Source organism: Procambarus clarkii, unplaced genomic scaffold (genome assembly GCF_040958095.1).
Source record: "Procambarus clarkii isolate CNS0578487 unplaced genomic scaffold, FALCON_Pclarkii_2.0 HiC_scaffold_1136, whole genome shotgun sequence".
In the NCBI taxonomy this organism is placed as follows: Eukaryota; Metazoa; Arthropoda; class Malacostraca; order Decapoda; family Cambaridae; genus Procambarus; species Procambarus clarkii.
In genome coordinates, this window is record NW_027190167.1 from 14,027 (window position 1) to 30,309 (window position 16,283).

At 44.3% G+C, this 16,283-nt stretch overlaps 2 non-coding genes across 2 annotated transcripts; both read left to right on the forward strand.

Annotated features, from left to right (window-relative positions):
* LOC138362057 (5S ribosomal RNA) lies at nucleotides 1–119 on the forward strand. Its single transcript, XR_011227381.1, has one exon. It is a non-coding gene; the product is annotated as a 5S ribosomal RNA (ribosomal RNA).
* An 8,013-nt stretch (nucleotides 120–8,132) lies between these two features.
* On the forward strand, nucleotides 8,133–8,251 carry LOC138362058 (5S ribosomal RNA). Its single transcript, XR_011227382.1, has one exon. It is a non-coding gene; the product is annotated as a 5S ribosomal RNA (ribosomal RNA).
* Nucleotides 8,252–16,283: the final 8,032 nt, after the last annotated feature.

The window sequence follows — 16,283 nt, forward strand, 5'->3', positions numbered from 1 at the left end:
GCCAACGGCCATACCACGTTGAGAACACCGCTTCTCGTCCGATCAGCGAAGTTAAGCAACGTTGGGTTTGGTTAGTACTTGGATGGGTGACCGCCTGGGAACACCAAATGCTGTTGGCAATAATGTTTTTTGTTTTGTTTTGTTTTGTTTCGTTTGTTTTTGTTTGAATGGCTGCTCCACGGGAAATTCACGGAGTTGTGTGGAATAAGGCCTGGTAAAATGAATTAATATGTATGTCATGTTTAAAACAAACTCGCTTAATATAGATATTGTGTGAGGCTTTATACAAAAACGAACAACCAAAACAAAACATGTTGTATATATATATAGCTTAATCCGGGTTTGAACTCGCAACTCCAAGAATACGCATCACTTATATACACTTTACCACTGGACCACTGCTGCAGGACACTAGCTTGATGCTGAGGTATCAATTTAATGACGTAAATGCCATTTCCACAAATAAATGATAATTAAAAAGTATTTGTATGTACAAATCTTTTCTGTTTAAAAGGCTACAATATCAGTTACTGATATAATTTGTGTTAATGTTTCTATACCCACAGGAAGGCATATTTTGCTTATATGTAAAGGGTACGGAGAAGGAATCCACAGACCATCATTCCCCTCCCCTTCCCTCCCTCCCCCCCCCCCCCCCCCAACTCCCACCTACTACCACCACCACCACCACCACCACCACCACCACTACCACTCACCACCAATCACCACCACCACACCTAAACCGAAAACCCCCTAACACATCAACCCTCCCCCCAATCAACAGGCGAAATAATAACCCTCAAATGCCTGCCTGCCTGCCTGCCTGCCAGCCAGCCAATACTAACGGTCTTCTCAGAAAGAAAATCTCTTTGTATCTGTATTACTTGATGAAATGTATGATTCTAATAATGAAAATAAATTTTGATGTCGGTTGTATGAGCATAATGACCAATATGCACATGATATGAATGAATTAAATAGTGTAGTTTTAAGTAATTAGGTTGTAGACACATTAAGCGGATATGATATTTGACGCGTCCAGAACTGGTGATTTTTGGTTTAGTTTTAAATGCACCACCACCACCACCACCACCATTGCTTCCCCAGAGCCTAATTAAGGACCGGTAAAAGGAGTCAATATGTATGTCATCTATAAAACCAAAGAATGAATAAAAAAAAACACACACAAACCTACATAATAGTATTAGGAAGATTGTATGGCAAAAAAAAAAAGTATTATTCCCATTGGGTCGTTTGAACTCGCGACTTCCAAAACACCAGCCACACACCTTACCACCCAGCCACCATAGAATTGGTATAATTGTGCAACTTTAGTTATAAAAGTAAAGTTTTCTCACATTGTATTGATAACTTAAAGGATTTTTTTTTTTGCATCTACAAATCTTATTGTCTGTTCTATGAAAAGGCTTGATGTAAATTATGTATTTTTTGAATGATTGAATTGTAGGCACATTAAGCGGATTCGATATTTGATATATCCAGAAAAGGCGATTTATGTTCAGTTTTAAAATGCATCACCGTTAACGCTAAAGGACTGGTAAAATGACTCGATGTTTGTCATTTTTAAAATAAACACTAAAACAAGGCCCTTAACATATATAATGTTGAATATAAATTGAATGCATATAAATACAAAGTGGGAGTGGCTGGCTGGCTGGCTGGCTGGCTGGCTGGCTGGCTGGCTGGCTGGCTGGCTGGCTGGCTGGCTGGCTGGCTGGCTGGCTGGCTGCTGCCTGCCTGCCTGCCTGCCTGCCTGCCTGCCTGCCTGGCCTGCCTGCCTGCCTGCCTGCCTGCCTGCCTGCCTGCCTGCCTGCCTGCCTGCCTGCCTGCCTGCCTGCCTTGCCTGCCTTGCCTTGCCTTGCCTTGCCTGCTTGCCTGGCCTGTCCTGTCCTGTCCTGTTATTGCCTTGCCTTGCCCTGCCTTGGCTGCAGCTGGCTGGCTGGCTGGCTGGCTGGCTGGCTGGCTGGCTGGCTGGCTGGCTGGTGGCTGGCTGGCTGGCCGGCCGTAAATCAACTCTTAACAACACCACACCACACCCACACCACACCATCACTCATCACCCATCACCCACCCCGGCCCCCAGTCTCCCAGCCTCTCTTATATACCCGAGCAGGCCCTTTAAATTATTTGAATTGTTGCACTTCGGCAATGGCACGATCGCTGCTGCTCAAAACATATTCTGGTTCACAAGTATTAAAATATATATATTATAATATATATATATATATATATATATATATATATATATATATATATATATATATATATATTATATATATATATATATATTCATGAAACACATTAAAACCTTGATCATTTATTCATTTATTACGTCTAGTGAAGAATTGCTTTTGTTCATTTGTATGATTAAAAATTGATAGAATAAGAATTCCTCGCTTAAAGTAAAATATAAAATATATATTGGATTTATATGATTGGTTAATATTCCAAGTGATGCTGAATATCCCCTATAATTTTGTTTTGTTTGTTTGTTATGTACACATTCCAAATGAAATCAATATAAATGTTATTATTAATGTTTGAAAGTTGATTGTCTACTTGAATCTCTCTATTAAAGTGTGTGTGGCTCCGGATGGAGCCTGGTTATGGTATTTGTCGTGGTGGGTGGCAGAAGTGCTTACTTCTTCTCTGTCTTCTTTGGCAAAAGAACTGCCTGAATGTTTGGAAGAACACCTCCCTGTGCAATGGTTACGCAGACAGAAGTTTGTTGAGTTCTTCGTCGTTGCGGATGGCCAACTGCAAGTGACGTGGGATGATACGGGTCTTCTTGTTGTCACGTGCGGCGTTACCGGCGAGCTCCAGAACTTCGGCAGCGAGGTATTCCATGACGGCTGCTAGGTAGACAGGAGCGCCAGCACCGACGCGTTCGGCGTAGTTGCCCTTACGCAGCAGACGGTGAATTCTGCCCACGGGGAACTGAAGTCCGGCCCTGCTGGAGCGAGACTTTGACTTGCCCTTCACTTTGCCTCCCTTGCCGCGTCCTGACATTACTGCTGCTGTTGTGGGTTTGTGGTGTTTTATGCCGGCCCGCAGATCGAGCTTCGTGTTATATACCCGCTCAGGATCAAGGGAGTCCGCCACTGACCAATCAGCGCGCTCCGCCACGCGACCCGCTCTGAGCTGAGTCGCGAGCGGGATATAAAAGGAAAGCTCGACTCGCGCAAAAGTTCATTATTGTATCGCAACGCCAGCCAGCACGAGCATCATCATGCCACCCAAGGCATCTGGAAAGGCTGCCAAGAAGGCCGGAAAGGCCCAGAAGGCCATTGCCAAGGGCGATAAGAAAAAGAAGCGCAGGAGGAAGGAGAGCTACAGCATCTACATCTACAAAGTGCTGAAGCAGGTCCACCCCGACACTGGTATCTCTTCCAAAGCCATGTCGATCATGAACTCGTTCGTGAACGACATCTTCGAGCGCATCGCCGCCGAGGCTTCTCGCCTGGCCCACTACAACAAGCGTTCCACCATTACCAGTCGGGAGATCCAGACGGCTGTAAGGCTCCTGTTGCCCGGAGAACTGGCCAAGCACGCCGTCTCTGAGGGCACTAAGGCCGTCACCAAGTACACCTCCTCCAAGTAAACGGCTTACTTACTGCCCTGTGGTGGTGGCTTGGCCTCAAACCAACAAACTCGGCTCCATTGGAGCCACACTTTAATTTCTAAAGAGATTGTGAGTGTTAGACACCAATACTATTATAACAAAAACCTCTGTCACTGAAAGCAAATAGCTATAAAATGAGAATATTTATGAAACTGTCTGTGTGTGTTTCTCTCTCTCAGTCTCTGTCTGTCTGTCTGTCTGTCTGTCTGTCTGTCTGTCTGTCTGTCTTGTCTGTCTGTCTGTCTGTCTGTCTGTCTGTCTGTCTGTCTGTCTGTGTGTCTCTCTCTCTCTCTCTCTCTCTCTCTCTCTCTCTCTCTCTCTCTCTCTCTCTCTCTCTCTCTCTCTCTCTCTCTCTCTCTCTCTCTCTCTCTCTCTCAACACATATAAGCACTCGGTATCTTTTTTCTAGAGATTAGAGATTCATTGTTATGTTCCACATTAGGATTACTATGCAGGCCACCCTCTTAGGTTTTGAAAATGTCAAGAAAACGGTTAATTTAAAATGTCATCTCCTAACTTAACAGATTAAGCCAGAGGACCGAAAACAGAATAAAACAGGACTGGACAGTATGTCACTTATACAAGCTGCTTTTATTTCTAGTACAGTATGACAATTTTTATTTTTGGGGGGGGTGATCCTTGACAGTGCATAAGAGCGAAAAGCGACGGCGTTTTGTTTGTAAGAGAACAGGTTGTACTACAAATGACTTGATTTATTGATATCACGTGTATGTATGACACCTAAATTAGTGTATTTATTTATTTTTTTTTAATTTTTATTTATTTATTATATGTGTAGATGAAGGTTAATTCATATGACTGATGCTAGGAATGTCTGAAATCTCCTTAGAAGGATATTTTGGCCCTGAGAAGGGCCGAGTTTGGTGTATACTAGGGTGGTCGATTTAGCTTATGCACGCTCTCCACGGATACGGCGAGCAAGCTGAATGTCCTTTGGCATGATGGTGACACGCTTGGCGTGGATGGCACAGAGGTTAGTGTCCTCGAAGAGACCGACCAGGTAAGCCTCGGATGCCTCCTGTAAAGCCATGACGGCAGACGACTGGAAGCGAAGATCTGTCTTGAAGTCCTGGGCAATCTCGCGCACCAGACGCTGGAAGGGAAGTTTCCTGATGAGCAACTCGGTGCTCTTCTGGTAACGACGGATCTCACGCAGGGCGACCGTTCCGGGCCTGTAACGGTGAGGCTTCTTCACACCCCCTGTGGCAGGAGCAGACTTGCGTGCTGCCTTGGTGGCCAGCTGCTTACGAGGAGCCTTGCCTCCCGTGGACTTGCGAGCAGTCTGCTTGGTGCGAGCCATGGTGAACAACTGTGGTTTGTGATGGCCGGCGCCGAAAAATTTTTGCTTATATACGCCGTCTCGAGGCGCTTGCTCGAGCGCCATTGGCTGCTCGACTCGCCTACGTCACCCCGTTGCCCCTCCCCTCCTTCCTCTGGCTGCAGCCAACAGGCGGCTCACCTCAATCACTATTATTGCTGATTTTGCTCTATTTTTTGGATTTGTGCAAAAGTCATTTCACAGGGACGTGAAACAGACGAGTAGGCAACTGCAGTTTTGAAAGCGTTGTGAGAAAGCCGTGTCTACTCGACCACAAGCGTAAAGTAAGGGCAGGCAGGAGTTGCAATGCTACTAGTACGTCCGCTTGATGGGATATAGTCGGGAAATCGTGCGGGCATTCGTCAATTCGATTCACACAACTTCAACACCATGACTGGACGCGGCAAGGGAGGCAAGGGACTCGGAAAGGGTGGCGCCAAGCGTCATCGTAAGGTGCTACGTGACAACATCCAGGGCATCACCAAGCCCGCTATTCGTCGCTTAGCTCGTCGTGGCGGCGTCAAGCGTATTTCGGGTCTCATCTACGAAGAGACCCGTGGCGTCCTGAAGGTGTTCCTCGAGAACGTCATCCGTGATGCTGTAACCTACACGGAACACGCCAAGAGGAAGACCGTCACTGCCATGGACGTGGTGTACGCTCTGAAGCGCCAGGGTCGTACCCTCTACGGATTCGGCGGATAAGAGCTTGGCTAATCCATCGATTCCACCCACCACCCACCTCAAAACGGGACCTAATTAGGTCCCTATACTTTTTTACTGAAGGGCTTAATAGACGATAACATAAATTGTTTTGATATCAGCTAGCACATTGGGTCTTATGAAATCTATTTTTTATCCTCGCATGCTTAAAGGGACTCTGATTGGGGGGGGGGGGGGGGGAAGGTTTGTTACGTTATATACTAGCAGAGCAGGATCATTGGTGGGGAGGGGGGGGGGGTGAGGGAGGGAGAGAGAGAGAGAGAGAGATCTTTCCCAACTCTTCCTTTTTACATGAGTGAGCTACCCGTTTTATTCATTTTATCCTTCTCAGAGCTGTTTTGATAGTATCCAAATGATGGTAAATGAAAAGGGAGGACACGAATATCTACCCAGAATTCAGGAATGGCAATCGATATGCATGTTTGAGTGCGAATCTTTTTCTCTCTCAACTTAGGTATACGTTTATGTCGTACCTAAAAGCGAGAACCACACTATTGGGACAAGTATGCAAGGCCCAATTTTCCTAACAAGCACAGTTAATTTTGTTATTTTCGAACATTTCTTTCCAAATTGGTTTATCCAATTAACAGTATTATATTAAGATCATGAATTGCTGGGTTAGGTTAGGTTAGGTTAGGTTAGCTTAGCTTAGCTTAGGTTAGGTTAGGTTAGCTTAGCTTAGCTTGGGTTAGCATAGGTTAGGTTAGGTTTGATTACATTTCTATGTTAGATTTAACTCAAATTCAAAACAATTGCAGTCATTCGGCTTGTTAGTCAACTTGCCTCTAATAGGGGCAATTTGTCTAACAAGACTATTTAGTTTTGTGTGCATATATATATATATATATATATATATATATATATATATATATATATATATATATATATATATATATATATATATATATATATATATATATATATATTATAGCTTCAAGACTCCGAACCAATATAGAAGCATCAAGAGGAAGTGCTTGTGTTATGGGCCAATAGGCCTTCTGCAGTTACTTCCATTCTTATGTTTTTATTCCCATTGGTTCGTGTTTTATCTTGTGTAAATGTCAATCACCTTACCCAAAACTTTGGTACCATATCACCTCACCCATGTATATATATATATATATATATATATATATATATATATATATATATATATATATATATATATATATATATATAATATACAGAGTAAATCTACCCCAAAAGTAATGATTTATTTGTGTACAAAACTAAACTCTTTTTGGAATCATATGAGGCCCCTCCACTGAGGGGGGAGGCCTGGATGTTTATTGTCATGTGTATTCATGCTGCTTGCATGTCGTCGTTTATTTTGCCTTTGTTGTTTTCTTGACAGCTTTCTTTGCCTTGGGTGGTTTGGGAGATTTTGAAGCTCTCTTTATTTTGGGCTTTTTGTTCCCAACAACAAGCTGCTGCTGCTTCTTTTTCAAGGCTGTAGGTGGTTTGTTGCTTGTGGCGGCTTTCTTGGGAGTTACCACGGCCTTCTTTGCTGCTGTAGATGGTTTCTTGGTTGTGGTGGCTTTCTTGGGAGTTAGAACGGCCCTCTTCTCTGCTACGGCCAGCTTGAATGATCCACTAGCTCCACTTCCCTTGGTCTGAACAAGAATGCCGTCAGCCACTGCTTTCTTGAGAAATCTTCGGATGTAAATGGCGATCTTGGCAGCCTCGACTTTGTTGTTGGCAACAACGTACTTCTTGATTGCTTGTAGAGACGAGCCCTTACGGTCTTTGAGTGCTGCGACCGCGGCTAGAACCATTTGACTAGTTTTCGGGTGAGCAACCTGGACGCGAGGTTTCCTGGTGGTGGCCACCACAGCAGCAGCAGCAGCAGCAGCCGCAGCCTTCTTGGTAGGCTTTGCTTCTACCATGATGATGATGATGAACCAACCAAGGTGATGAGAGACGCTCAGACAGTCACGGGGGAATGATGCTGCCGCCGCTTGAGCCGAACCTATTTATGTGCCGGCACGGTACAGAAGCTGCAACCTGGCAACTCGTCCACCAATCACGACGGTTGGTTTTACGGCTCCGAAACCTGGATCCCATATCTTCTCTAAAATAGAAGCATTTGTTCATGTTCTTTGTAAAAGTATCATAAAGCAGGACAGATGAGACAAATATCATAAAAACTGAAGAGCAGATGAGCACACACATGTTTGTATTACAAAAGAAAATCCACAAATTCATTAGAAATTGGCAGGGCAGGCTGAGGAAGTAGGTAGATGTAAAATGTCTGTAAATGGCGAAAGAACATAAACCCAAGACTGAATAAACGATGTTAAATATCCATGCCAAGGAGACAAAAATATGTTAGGATACAATTACCATTAAGACACCACAAGCAGGTCCGTATCCTGCCGCGATGACTTAAAAAAGAGTTGGTTATTAGCCACAATGTGTAGGCAGTCTCATGCCAACGGCCATACCACGTTGAGAACACCGCTTCTCGTCCGATCAGCGAAGTTAAGCAACGTTGGGTTTGGTTAGTACTTGGATGGGTGACCGCCTGGGAACACCAAATGCTGTTGGCAATAATGTTTTTTGTTTTGTTTTGTTTTGTTTCGTTTGTTTTTGTTTGAATGGCTGGCTCCACGGGAAATTCACGGAGTTGTGTGGAATAAGGCCTGGTAAAATGAATTAATATGTATGTCATGTTTAAAACAAACTCGCTTAATATAGATATTGTGTGAGGCTTTATACAAAAACGAACAACCAAAACAAAACATGTTGTATATATATATAGCTTAATCCGGGTTTGAACTCGCAACTCCAAGAATACGCATCACTTATATACACTTTACCACTGGACCACTGCTGCAGGACACTAGCTTGATGCTGAGGTATCAATTTAATGACGTAAATGCCATTTCCACAAATAAATGATAATTAAAAAGTATTTGTATGTACAAATCTTTTCTGTTTAAAAGGCTACAATATCAGTTACTGATATAATTTGTGTTAATGTTTCTATACCCACAGGAAGGCATATTTTTGCTTATATGTAAAGGGTACGGAGAAGGAATCCACAGACCATCATTCCCCTCCCCTTCCCTCCCTCCCCCCCCCCCCCCCCCCCCCCCCCCCAACTCCCACCTACTACCACCACCACCACCACCACCACCACCACCACCACTACCACTCACCACCAATCACCACCACCACACCTAACCGAAAACCCCCTAACACATCAACCCTCCCCCCAATCAACAGGCGAAATAATAACCCTCAAATGCCTGCCTGCCTGCCTGCCTGCCAGCCAGCCAATACTAACGGTCTTCTCAGAAAGAAAATCTCTTTGTATCTGTATTACTTGATGAAATGTATGATTCTAATAATGAAAATAAATTTTGATGTCGGTTGTATGAGCATAATGACCAATATGCACATGATATGAATGAATTAAATAGTGTAGTTTTAAGTAATTAGGTTGTAGACACATTAAGCGGATATGATATTTGACGCGTCCAGAACTGGTGATTTTTGGTTTAGTTTTAAATGCACCACCACCACCACCACCACCATTGCTTCCCCAGAGCCTAATTAAGGACCGGTAAAAGGAGTCAATATGTATGTCATCTATAAAACCAAAGAATGAATAAAAAAAACACACACACAAACCTACATAATAGTATTAGGAAGATTGTATGGCAAAAAAAAAAAAGTATTATTCCCATTGGGTCGTTTGAACTCGCGACTTCCAAAACACCAGCCACACACCTTACCACCCAGCCACCATAGAATTGGTATAATTGTGCAACTTTAGTTATAAAAGTAAAGTTTTCTCACATTGTATTGATAACTTAAAGGATTTTTTTTTTTTTTGCATCTACAAATCTTATTGTCTGTTCTATGAAAAGGCTTGATGTAAATTATGTATTTTTTGAATGATTGAATTGTAGGCACATTAAGCGGATTCGATATTTGATATATCCAGAAAAGGCGATTTATGTTCAGTTTTAAAATGCATCACCGTTAACGCTAAAGGACTGGTAAAATGACTCGATGTTTGTCATTTTTAAAATAAACACTAAAACAAGGCCCTTAACATATATAATGTTTGAATATAAATTGAATGCATATAAATACAAAGTGGGAGTGGCTGGCTGGCTGGCTGGCTGGCTGGCTGGCTGCTGGCTGGCTGGCTGGCTGGCTGGCTGGCTGGCTGGCTGGCTGGCTGGCTGGCTGCCTGCCTGCCTGCCTGCCTGCCTGCCTGCCTGCCTGCTGCCTGCCTGCCTGCCTGCCTGCCCTGCCTGCCTGCCTGCCTGCCTGCCTGCCTGCCTGCCTGCCTGCCTGCCTGCCTTGCCTTGCCTTGCCTTGCCTTGCCTTGCCTTGCCTGGCCTGTCCTGTCCTGTCCTGTTATTGCCTTGCCTTGCCCTGCCTTGGCTGCAGCTGGCTGGCTGGCTGGCTGGCTGGCTGGCTGGCTGGCTGGCTGGCTGGCTGGCTGGCTGGCTGGCCGGCCGTAAATCAACTCTTAACAACACCACACCACACCACACCACACCATCACTCATCACCCATCACCCACCACCGGCCCCAGTCTCCCAGCCTCTCTTATATACCCGAGCAGGCCCTTTAAATTATTTGAATTGTTGCACTTCGGCCAATGGCACGATCGCTGCTGCTCAAACATATTCTGGTTCACAAGTATTAAATATATATATATAATATATATATATATATATATATATATATATATATATATATATATATATATATATATATATATATATATATATATATTCATGAAACACATTAAAACCTTGATCATTTATTCATTTATTACGTCTAGTGAAGAATTGCTTTTGTTCATTTGTATGATTAAAAATTGATAGAATAAGAATTCCTCGCTTAAAGTAAAATATAAAATATATATTGGATTTATATGATTGGTTAATATTCCAAGTGATGCTGAATATCCCCTATAATTTTGTTTTGTTTGTTTGTTATGTACACATTCCAAATGAAATCAATATAAATGTTATTATTAATGTTTGAAAGTTGATTGTCTACTTGAATCTCTCTATTAAAGTGTGTGTGGCTCCGGATGGAGCCTGGTTATGGTATTTGTCGTGGTGGGTGGCAGAAGTGCTTACTTCTTCTCTGTCTTCTTTGGCAAAAGAACTGCCTGAATGTTTGGAAGAACACCTCCCTGTGCAATGGTTACGCCAGACAGAAGTTTGTTGAGTTCTTCGTCGTTGCGGATGGCCAACTGCAAGTGACGTGGGATGATACGGGTCTTCTTGTTGTCACGTGCGGCGTTACCGGCGAGCTCCAGAACTTCGGCAGCGAGGTATTCCATGACGGCTGCTAGGTAGACAGGAGCGCCAGCACCGACGCGTTCGGCGTAGTTGCCCTTACGCAGCAGACGGTGAATTCTGCCCACGGGGAACTGAAGTCCGGCCCTGCTGGAGCGAGACTTTGACTTGCCCTTCACTTTGCCTCCCTTGCCGCGTCCTGACATTACTGCTGCTGTTGTGGGTTTGTGGTGTTTTATGCCGGCCCGCAGATCGAGCTTCGTGTTATATACCCCGCTCAGGATCAAGGGAGTCCGCCACTGACCAATCAGCGCGCTCCGCCACGCGACCCGCTCTGAGCTGAGTCGCGAGCGGGATATAAAAGGAAAGCTCGACTCGCGCAAAAGTTCATTATTGTATCGCAACGCCAGCCAGCACGAGCATCATCATGCCACCCAAGGCATCTGGAAAGGCTGCCAAGAAGGCCGGAAAGGCCCAGAAGGCCATTGCCAAGGGCGATAAGAAAAAGAAGCGCAGGAGGAAGGAGAGCTACAGCATCTACATCTACAAAGTGCTGAAGCAGGTCCACCCCGACACTGGTATCTCTTCCAAAGCCATGTCGATCATGAACTCGTTCGTGAACGACATCTTCGAGCGCATCGCCGCCGAGGCTTCTCGCCTGGCCCACTACAACAAGCGTTCCACCATTACCAGTCGGGAGATCCAGACGGCTGTAAGGCTCCTGTTGCCCGGAGAACTGGCCAAGCACGCCGTCTCTGAGGGCACTAAGGCCGTCACCAAGTACACCTCCTCCAAGTAAACGGCTTACTTACTGCCCTGTGGTGGTGGCTTGGCCTCAAACCAACAAACTCGGCTCCATTGGAGCCACACTTTAATTTCTAAAGAGATTGTGAGTGTTAGACACCAATACTATTATAACAAAAACCTCTGTCACTGAAAGCAAATAGCTATAAAATGAGAATATTTATGAAACTGTCTGTGTGTGTTTCTCTCTCTCAGTCTCTGTCTGTCTGTCTGTCTGTCTGTCTGTCTGTCTGTCTGTCTGTCTGTCTGTCTGTCTGTCTGTCTGTCTGTCTGTCTGTCTGTCTGTCTGTGTGTCTCTCTCTCTCTCTCTCTCTCTCTCTCTCTCTCTCTCTCTCTCTCTCTCTCTCTCTCTCTCTCTCTCTCTCTCTCTCTCTCTCTCTCTCTCTCTCAACACATATAAGCACTCGGTATCTTTTTTCTAGAGATTAGAGATTCATTGTTATGTTCCACATTAGGATTACTATGCAGGCCACCCTCTTAGGTTTGAAAATGTCAAGAAAACGGTTAATTTAAAATGTCATCTCCTAACTTAACAGATTAAGCCAGAGGACCGAAAACAGAATAAAACAGGACTGGACAGTATGTCACTTATACAAGCTGCTTTTATTTCTAGTACAGTATGACAATTTTTATTTTTGGGGGGGGTGATCCTTGACAGTGCATAAGAGCGAAAAGCGACGGCGTTTTGTTTGTAAGAGAACAGGTTGTACTACAAATGACTTGATTTATTGATATCACGTGTATGTATGACACCTAAATTAGTGTATTTATTTATTTTTTTTTAATTTTTATTTATTTATTATATGTGTAGATGAAGGTTAATTCATATGACTGATGCTAGGAATGTCTGAAATCTCCTTAGAAGGATATTTTGGCCCTGAGAAGGGCCGAGTTTGGTGTATACTAGGGTGGTCGATTTAGCTTATGCACGCTCTCCACGGATACGGCGAGCAAGCTGAATGTCCTTTGGCATGATGGTGACACGCTTGGCGTGGATGGCACAGAGGTTAGTGTCCTCGAAGAGACCGACCAGGTAAGCCTCGGATGCCTCCTGTAAAGCCATGACGGCAGACGACTGGAAGCGAAGATCTGTCTTGAAGTCCTGGGCAATCTCGCGCACCAGACGCTGGAAGGGAAGTTTCCTGATGAGCAACTCGGTGCTCTTCTGGTAACGACGGATCTCACGCAGGGCGACCGTTCCGGGCCTGTAACGGTGAGGCTTCTTCACACCCCCTGTGGCAGGAGCAGACTTGCGTGCTGCCTTGGTGGCCAGCTGCTTACGAGGAGCCTTGCCTCCCGTGGACTTGCGAGCAGTCTGCTTGGTGCGAGCCATGGTGAACAACTGTGGTTTGTGATGGCCGGCGCCGAAAAATTTTTGCTTATATACGCCGTCTCGAGGCGCTTGCTCGAGCGCCATTGGCTGCTCGACTCGCCTACGTCACCCCGTTGCCCCTCCCCTCCTTCCTCTGGCTGCAGCCAACAGGCGGCTCACCTCAATCACTATTATTGCTGATTTTGCTCTATTTTTTGGATTTGTGCAAAAGTCATTTCACAGGGACGTGAAACAGACGAGTAGGCAACTGCAGTTTTGAAAGCGTTGTGAGAAAGCCGTGTCTACTCGACCACAAGCGTAAAGTAAGGGCAGGCAGGAGTTGCAATGCTACTAGTACGTCCGCTTGATGGGATATAGTCGGGAAATCGTGCGGGCATTCGTCAATTCGATTCACACAACTTCAACACCATGACTGGACGCGGCAAGGGAGGCAAGGGACTCGGAAAGGGTGGCGCCAAGCGTCATCGTAAGGTGCTACGTGACAACATCCAGGGCATCACCAAGCCCGCTATTCGTCGCTTAGCTCGTCGTGGCGGCGTCAAGCGTATTTCGGGTCTCATCTACGAAGAGACCCGTGGCGTCCTGAAGGTGTTCCTCGAGAACGTCATCCGTGATGCTGTAACCTACACGGAACACGCCAAGAGGAAGACCGTCACTGCCATGGACGTGGTGTACGCTCTGAAGCGCCAGGGTCGTACCCTCTACGGATTCGGCGGATAAGAGCTTGGCTAATCCATCGATTCCACCCACCACCACCTCAAAACGGGACCTAATTAGGTCCCTATACTTTTTTACTGAAGGGCTTAATAGACGATAACATAAATTGTTTTGATATCAGCTAGCACATTGGGTCTTATGAAATCTATTTTTTATCCTCGCATGCTTAAAGGGACTCTGATTGGGGGGGGGGGGGGGGGGGAAGGTTTGTTACGTTATATACTAGCAGAGCAGGATCATTGGTGGGGAGGGGGGGGGGGGGGGAGGGAGGGAGAGAGAGAGAGAGAGAGATCTTTCCCAACTCTTCCTTTTTACATGAGTGAGCTACCCGTTTTATTCATTTTATCCTTCTCAGAGCTGTTTTGATAGTATCCAAATGATGGTAAATGAAAAGGGAGGACACGAATATCTACCCAGAATTCAGGAATGGCAATCGATATGCATGTTTGAGTGCGAATCTTTTTCTCTCTCAACTTAGGTATACGTTTATGTCGTACCTAAAAGCGAGAACCACACTATTGGGACAAGTATGCAAGGCCCAATTTTCCTAACAAGCACAGTTAATTTTGTTATTTTCGAACATTTTCTTTCCAAATTGGTTTATCCAATTAACAGTATTATATTAAGATCATGAATTGCTGTGGTAGGTTAGGTTAGGTTAGGTTAGCTTAGCTTAGCTTAGGTTAGGTTAGGTTAGCTTAGCTTAGCTTGGGTTAGCATAGGTTAGGTTAGGTTTGATTACATTTCTATGTTAGATTTAACTCAAATTCAAAACAATTGCAGTCATTCGGCTTGTTAGTCAACTTGCCTCTAATAGGGGCAATTTGTCTAACAAGACTATTTAGTTTTGTGTGCATATATATATATATATATATATATATATATATATATATATATATATATATATATATATATATATATATATATATATATATATATATATATATATTATAGCTTCAAGACTCCGAACCAATATAGAAGCATCAAGAGGAAGTGCTTGTGTTATGGGCCAATAGGCCTTCTGCAGTTACTTCCATTCTTATGTTTTTATTCCCATTGGTTCGTGTTTTATCTTGTGTAAATGTCAATCACCTTACCCAAAACTTTGGTACCATATCACCTCACCCATGTATATATATATATATATATATATATATATATATATATATATATATATATATATATATATATATATATATATATATATATAATATACAGAGTAAATCTACCCCAAAAGTAATGATTTATTTGTGTACAAAACTAAACTCTTTTTGGAATCATATGAGGCCCCTCCACTGAGGGGGGAGGCCTGGATGTTTATTGTCATGTGTATTCATGCTGCTTGCATGTCGTCGTTTATTTTGCCTTTGTTGTTTTCTTGACAGCTTTCTTTGCCTTGGGTGGTTTGGGAGATTTTGAAGCTCTCTTTATTTTGGGCTTTTTGTTCCCAACAACAAGCTGCTGCTGCTTCTTTTTCAAGGCTGTAGGTGGTTTGTTGCTTGTGGCGGCTTTCTTGGGAGTTACCACGGCCTTCTTTGCTGCTGTAGATGGTTTCTTGGTTGTGGTGGCTTTCTTGGGAGTTAGAACGGCCCTCTTCTCTGCTACGGCCAGCTTGAATGATCCACTAGCTCCACTTCCCTTGGTCTGAACAAGAATGCCGTCAGCCACTGCTTTCTTGAGAAATCTTCGGATGTAAATGGCGATCTTGGCAGCCTCGACTTTGTTGTTGGCAACAACGTACTTCTTGATTGCTTGTAGAGACGAGCCCTTACGGTCTTTGAGTGCTGCGACCGCGGCTAGAACCATTTGACTAGTTTTCGGGTGAGCAACCTGGACGCGAGGTTTCCTGGTGGTGGCCACCACAGCAGCAGCAGCAGCCGCAGCCTTCTTGGTAGGCTTTGCTTCTACCATGATGATGATGATGAACCAACCAAGGTGATGAGAGACGCTCAGACAGTCACGGGGAATGATGCTGCCGCCGCTTGAGCCGAACCTATTTATGTGCCGGCACGGTACAGAAGCTGCAACCTGGCAACTCGTCCACCAATCACGACGGTTGGTTTTACGGCTCCGAAACCTGGATCCCATATCTTCTCTAAAATAGAAGCATTTGTTCATGTTCTTTGTAAAAGTATCATAAAGCAGGACAGATGAGACAAATATCATAAAAACTGAAGAGCAGATGAGCACACACATGTTTGTATTACAAAAGAAAATCCACAAATTCATTAGAAATTGGCAGGGCAGGCTGAGGAAGTAGGTAGATGTAAAATGTCTGTAAATGGCGAAAGAACATAAACCCAAGACTGAATAAACGATGTTAAATATCCATGCCAAGGAGACAAAAATATGTTAGGATACAATTACCATTAAGACACCACAAGCAGGTCCGTATCCTGCCGCGATGACTTAAAAAAGAGTTGGTTATTAGCCACAATGTGTAGGCAGTCTCAT